Below are 6873 nucleotides of genomic sequence, written 5' to 3' on the forward strand. Positions count from 1 at the left end.
TGCTGTTTACCAACTCATTTGTGAAAGTAATTTGCCTTTTCCTTTTCCTAAAAACCAAGAAAACTGTCTATAGTACATCTATTTGGGGGTTTGCTACAGATTCGTGTAACTCCTATTGTAATGTCTATACGGAACAGCGCAACTTCGTCGAGTTTCATTCTCGTGTGTCATATCATAACGTATTGAAATCTGTTGAACATTTGTAGGCCTGCTTGTTATTGTCTTAGTGATAATGTGCGTGCATTGTGACTGTTTTTATCTCTTCAATGTGTAAAAAAGAAATCAATCATCTGTAAAAAAAAAAGAATAACAATAATGATAATATACACCGCAAAATATACAAACAGTCTAATCTGAGGTATCTATGTCAGCACAAACATGTCCGATATGAACTGGATCTTCCGTCAACATTTTCGTAGTCGGTCTTTTTTTTTTAAATGAATTAACATATAACTTCTCTCCAGCAGTGATTGTGACCGGAGAAGGAAAATGTGGGATCAATTTAATGCCAGTTCCTTCCTCTGGGAAATACAAAAGAGACTATATAGGAAAGGTTGATAACCCCAAGAACAAACGATATTTTGCAATGCAGTGGCATTTCCACGCGCGACAGAAGGGAAAAATATGGGAAAAAATAAAATGATAGAGCATGTTCTTCTCTCCCTCCGTCTCCCTCTCTCTCTCTCTTTATATATATATATATATATATATATATATATATATGTGTGTGTGTGTGCGTGTGTGTGTGTGTGTGTGTGTGTGTGTGAATGTGAGGGTGTTTGTGAAACTATGCAAATAGATTTTAGTTTTTCAACAGACAATAGGCCAATACATATAACGCAAAACTCAAATTGAATATGCATTTTGATTTTGACTTATATACAAAATCAAAACTAGCATTATGGCCATGGCCATGCATGTCTATGGGGGTGTTGCAAGAAAGTCGAGTTGCAATTGATTGCAAATATCTATTGCAACTTTGCAATAGATAGATCGATTGCAATTTGCAATCAATCGCAAATTCCTGTTGCAAGAAGGGAGCTTGCAATTAATTGCAAGATGCAATTGATTGCAAGCTCCCTTGCTGTATTTTGTATTTATATAAGCGACTGGCAAGATAAGCCTAGCCAATTTGTCCATTTTTCAATGCATTTTGCATGCATAAGATCTGAAGATACTATACTCCATATAGCTCAATGTGTTGTGTCTCTCCTGTGGTGGAGGTTTGCTGTGCGATCGTTGGCGATTCGAAACAGAGTAAGTTACAAAAATTGTCGATTTTGATCCCATTATTTACTCATTGTGTCTTGTATTTAAAAGAGCTAGTTCCTTAGACTTACTTCTTATAAGAATTTTCTTGAAAAATTGGAAAATGTGTTTCCTATAAATTAAAGAGTTGTGGCCGTCGTGAACACTCAGTGGGCACACAGTACATCAATCATAGTCCCACACATAGCTTTTTGTGTTAGCATTTTTTCTTGCATTGGCAAGCTCCTTTTTTTTTTCTTTCTTTTTTTTTTTCTTTTTTCCTGCTGCCAGGGGCAGGGCTCTATGTCTATAGGCCAGCTCAAGTAAAAAAAAAGTCGATGTCAACTAGACTTTCTGAAAGTACTCTATAAAAGTGTGAAAATGATTTGAAAAGAAAGTTCATTATCCAAATCCGCTACTTTCTCAAGCAGGATTAGGAGCTATCGGTAGACTGGAGTGCTGGTGAACGCTATGGCGATGAATACAGAATAGATGCTATTCAACCGTTTTAGGCCTACGTTACGCCTTACACAATGTACGTAGCCTACTACAGATGTACAGTCTATACTCTAGTCTAGAACCATATACTAGATTTTTACATAGCCTAGGCCTACCCCCTTGCTTGGCCTCATTCCCCTCCTGTACATGTGGGCTAGTTATTTTGCCGTGATACTATACTGTCCATGGACCATGTGATGCAAAAGCTTGCTGAATTTTTGAATTGATGTGTAATTTTTTTTTAATAGGCCTACTCGATTAGACTCTAGATGTGGTCTAGGCCTGTGTTAGGCCTAGATAACTTTATATTAGTATATAAAATAGTCTGTAGGCCTATTTGTAATTTGGGCTAGTTTCTAGACCTAGCTAGGGTAGGGGTTTAGATCTAGGTAGGGCCTGGAGGTTCTAGTAGAAGTTCTACTTTTGCAGGTCGTAAAGAAAGTTCAGAGTTGGCCCCAGGGTATGTGCTCTACGATTTCACTATTTCAGTCCAACGGCTAGAACTAATCAACCGTATCAACCGTATCAGCGACCCCAATAAAGACGTGTCGTTATTGATATTGGTGTAGGCCTACAGCGCCCTGGGGTTAGTCTAAAACCTTCTTTGAGCAGGGAGGTGGAATCAAAGAGGTTGGAGAACCTCTGTGGGTGGAATAGACCTTGCTTTTTTAGGTTGTTCTGTTCTGGAATTAGGACGGATCAATTGAAATCTTGCAATTTAGTATTGACTTCCTGTATCAGTAATCAATAAAAAGCTAGAATTTAAAACGAACAAGGGCCAAGTGCATCTGTTTGGGTAACTATACACAGCCCAGGGCCCCAGTCGCTGTACTTCGCACCACATCTAGTTGGGCTGCTGTTTGGGGGGGGGGGGGGGGGGGGAGAAGTTGAACCATATCTGTAGCAAGTACCTACAAGTAATCAGAGTTGCAATTATAGTACCAGTACTGTAGTGTAGTGTATCAAACAGTGCCAGTAAATAAGTTTTGTAATGCAGTGTGTAAATATAGGTCTATAGTCACCAAGGCTGAAATTTCAGACCAGAAGCGTACGGATAAGATGAGCAAACTGACTGTAGGATATCCAAGCAGAAATATTTACATGTGTCAGTGCTTTTGTTGAAAACAAGTGGTTGAAGGGGTATATGAAAGCTACCCAGGCCTAGAATTCAAGTGATTTACTTGATGGAGTCATAACTATGAGTACAACAATTCTTTATGCTCTTTTTGTTTGTGGAAAGAACAAATAGACCTTGTTAGAATGCATTCAAACAAATGGTATTTATGGACACTTTTAGATACCAGAATTTACATAGTACAATTGTACCGTACTCTGCTACTTACAAGGTGTGTGCCACCCTATACCGTAGTGTAGTTGTATGTAACCCTGTAGGCCTACCCAAGCCCCATGTCACCGTGACCTCCGGATTTGGGAGATGAGGAAACATAGTTGAGAGTGCTTGCAATAGGCAGGACACATGAGAGCCTTATGGATGTGATTTGCAATGTACATTTATACAGCACTAAAAATATTGTACGTGTCTGCATATGAATATGAGTGGGGGGTGATGGATTGATGGGCAGTCAACAGTCAACTGTGCCTATGTCGATTTGATTTGGACTAAAGAAATACATGCAGATTCTGCTTCAAGAAATTTGGCTTATGAAGATTAAAATTAGTAGAATATAAAGAGAAGAAGATGTGAAAAGACCGTAGACTTTGGTGATTATTTGACTTTAATATGCAAGGTGAATGACTGTATAGAGGGTTAATTTGTTACAGAGGGGAGGATATGAAAGTAGTTCAAAGAGTGTTCCAACATTATTGTAATATCAAGAAAAAAGTGCCTGCTTCTAAACATCAACGTCTATTTCGTTCCTACACTGTTTGGTTGTAATTTTGCAAATTCTCATTGCTCTTTTGTACTTCTGCACGATGAGACAATTTTATCTGTTCTATCAACAGGGAATGGAAGAAAAAGAGGAGAAAAACCATGTTTCTTCAAGACCGAGACTCACTCCAGCATGAGAATTCCAGCCAGTGCACGCAGACAGTAAGTGAACATTGTACATTGTACGATAATTTCTAGTTAAGAGAGAGAATGAAATGTGTAGAACCTCTCAGCTTGAAATGTTAATATATTGATTTGTTGGAATCTGTCATTATTGTTTTAGGATAAATTCTGATGTGATGTCTCATTTGAGGATACTTGTACAATGACTTCATCCTACCAAACAAGAAAATGTAAAGCATGGCATAGTAATGAGTAAAGAAGACTTCGCGGCAGTTCATAAAAGATTATAAGCAAAAATGATGCATTGAAATTTACATAACACAAAGTTACCCATAATGAAAGGAATGTTTTGTACAGCAATGGCTTATATTATGTATTGATAAAGACTTTAGACATTCAAATCTCTTTATCAAGCCCCATGACAACTGAAAATGCTCTACATATCCTGACAGTAGCATTCAGGCCTTCATGATTCAGGTACATTGTATCATTTCGGCACATGAAGTTGCATGTAATACGCAGTTTTCAGTATAATACTGATTGTTTGAAATTTCCCTCATTTTCAAATTAAAATGTTGGCACCATCATACCTTTACACAAAACACCTTTTGGATGTGCACAAAATGACTTTGTGAGTGCAATGTTTACCTTTTTATTTCCCATTTCTTATTTCTTCAATATTTCTTGTATCATGTATAGGTATAACTTCTGTGAATCAAGGGGAATGGCAGCTGAGGGCAGACAGACCAAACTTGATATCAGGAGACGGTATACACTTCAAAGGATGAGCAGCTTGCTGTCAACAATGAGGAAAAGTTCGAACACAACAAGGCAGTGATTTTTTAAACACATTTCATCAGGCTGAGGTCATCACTCTTAGAAAACAAGGGACACACGAAGCAAGCAGTGTTTCAGAGCTGCAACAAGTGCATGGGCAGTAATGATCTCGGCTGCATCACATGCATCCAAGTGTGCTAGCTACAATACATGTCATAGCACGTTGTGCTTTTCAAAGATATTGAAGAGTCCTCTGGATATTTTGCCCCTGTCACTTATTCTGTGTGAGTCATTTATCCTGCAGTACATGTATTAGCACTAATAATGGGGTAATCATCCTTTTACTGAACCAGTGTTCAAGAAGTTACATGTAACATCCAAAACCCTCTTGGCAGAAAACATATTGCAGAGCCCTGTTTTGTTCTTTTTCATGGGAAGAAATGTTCAGTCCATGATGTGAGTATGTGTATATGCATGGAGGTGACTCACCTCCCTGGTATATGTATGTACACTGTAAAGCACCACAGTTTGAGTTTCTAGAGAGCTGGAGGACAATTATAACTTAAATATACAAGAGTAATCTGGCCATGAACATCATGTCTATGGACATGTTTTACTATATTTTTTTTCCTTACCCTGGTCCATTATACACTGTAAATACAGCTACTACTGTATTCATAATCTCCAAGGTAACAGTTCACCTGTCCTTGTTTTGTTATTCAAACCACAAAATATGGTTTGTTACTCTGAAGGCTTGTAAGTCTCAGCCATATTCCATTTCAGGCTATCAAACCTATAGAATAAGGAACATTTACTTTGTAAAATAACAAACAGTTGTAATAAAGGACATCATCGTACTCAAAACTGCCGAAGTATATTGTGAGACATTTCATGTTTCTTGGTGGTAAAAAAGTTCTTTAATAATTACTGGTTAAAATTATGATGATCTTGATCTTGTTTACAGTTGCGTAGCACCACCTGGGGGCAGATGAACCTGTGCTGTGGCAAGATGGCACTGAATTTGATTTCTCAGCAATTGAACCACTTATTTGTATTGCATTCATGGGTCTTGGGATGGTTCCCACTAGAAGGTTTGAGAAGGTAGTTACGAGATACTGTATGTAGTAAACCATATTTTCCAACAAATTGCATGGGCTGTTTCACACTAGCACAAAAGATCAGTAGATACTGCTGTGGGCCAATTTGCAGATTACATAACTAATCAGTTGTACAAAGTTACATGTATGCAATGAACACAATGGTGAATCTTTTTTGGTTAATATGTTGTTTCCCAATTGATATTGTAGCATAATTGAACACATTTCTAGGGCATTTGCATACATTTTTGGGCGAAAAATTAACAGTTCTGCATGTCGGAACTATTTTTCGCTGTAACATTTGGTTACCATAAACTTGATAAAGACATGTTTGTATGAGTAGATCACAGCACAAGTATACAAATGCAGATAAGTTACATGGGCGTCACCAGGGGGGGTGCGTTGGGTGCGAACGCACCCCCCTTCAGATCCTTAAAAAAACAAAAACAAAAACAAAAACAAAAACAAAAACAAAAACAGTCTGCGAGCGACCTCAACGCCGGACGCTAAATAATTATTCTTTTCTATTTTTTTTTTTCATATTTTGCACCAGGGACACACACACACACACACACACACACACACACACAAAGAAAATCGTCGGCAAAAACAATTCGCACCCCTGGTTCTGGCAGCACTGATTTTATACATATCTATTAGTATTCTACAGTGTTTACTATTTATCGACCGTACTGTACATCCGTATATACGATACGGACCACTTCTACACGTTTGCATGTACGTGTGCTACTTACAAGTATGTAGGGTCTGTGTACGTTACTTCTGACCAATCCATATTGCCAGCCCAAGAGCGAGCCTTAGCCTCATTAAAAAAAAAGAAAAAAAATGGAGGGGCAAGCAAATCTTAGTTTTGCCCCCCCCCCCCATAATTAATAATTCCCGAAATGAGAAGATTTTCTTGCTTTTGAAAGAAAACAAAAATGTTGCCCCCATTAAGATATTGGAAGGCAAGCGCACCATTTGCCCCACCCCACATAATCATAATTCCCGCGATGAAAAGATTTTCTTGCTTTTTTGTTAGAATTCAAGAAATCTGTCCAATTATTTCACCCCAAAAAAGTGGCGTAACTACGGAAGGGGGGGGGGGTGCGCCCCCCTCCCAATCCGCTGGTAAAAAAAAAAGATTTACCGAAATAGTAGTTCAAGTGTTAGTAAACTGCATTTGAATGAAAGGGTGATCCAGAAATAAGATATTTTTCTATAATTTCTTTTAACCAT

The 6873-nt window shown here is 38.1% G+C and overlaps 1 long non-coding RNA gene across 1 annotated transcript; it reads left to right on the plus strand.

The window, feature by feature from the left end:
* The first annotated feature begins 1209 nt into the window (after positions 1-1209).
* On the plus strand, positions 1210-4543 carry LOC139710235 (uncharacterized). The gene is made up of 3 exons (XR_011709444.1): positions 1210-1257; positions 3712-3799; positions 4460-4543. It is a non-coding gene; the product is annotated as an uncharacterized lncRNA (long non-coding RNA).
* Positions 4544-6873: the final 2330 nt, after the last annotated feature.

The sequence above is a fragment of the Diadema antillarum genome, unplaced genomic scaffold, assembly GCF_040938485.1.
Source record: "Diadema antillarum isolate AM-2024a unplaced genomic scaffold, OU_Dant_1.0 seq00001512_RagTag, whole genome shotgun sequence".
In the NCBI taxonomy this organism is placed as follows: domain Eukaryota; kingdom Metazoa; phylum Echinodermata; class Echinoidea; order Diadematoida; family Diadematidae; genus Diadema; species Diadema antillarum.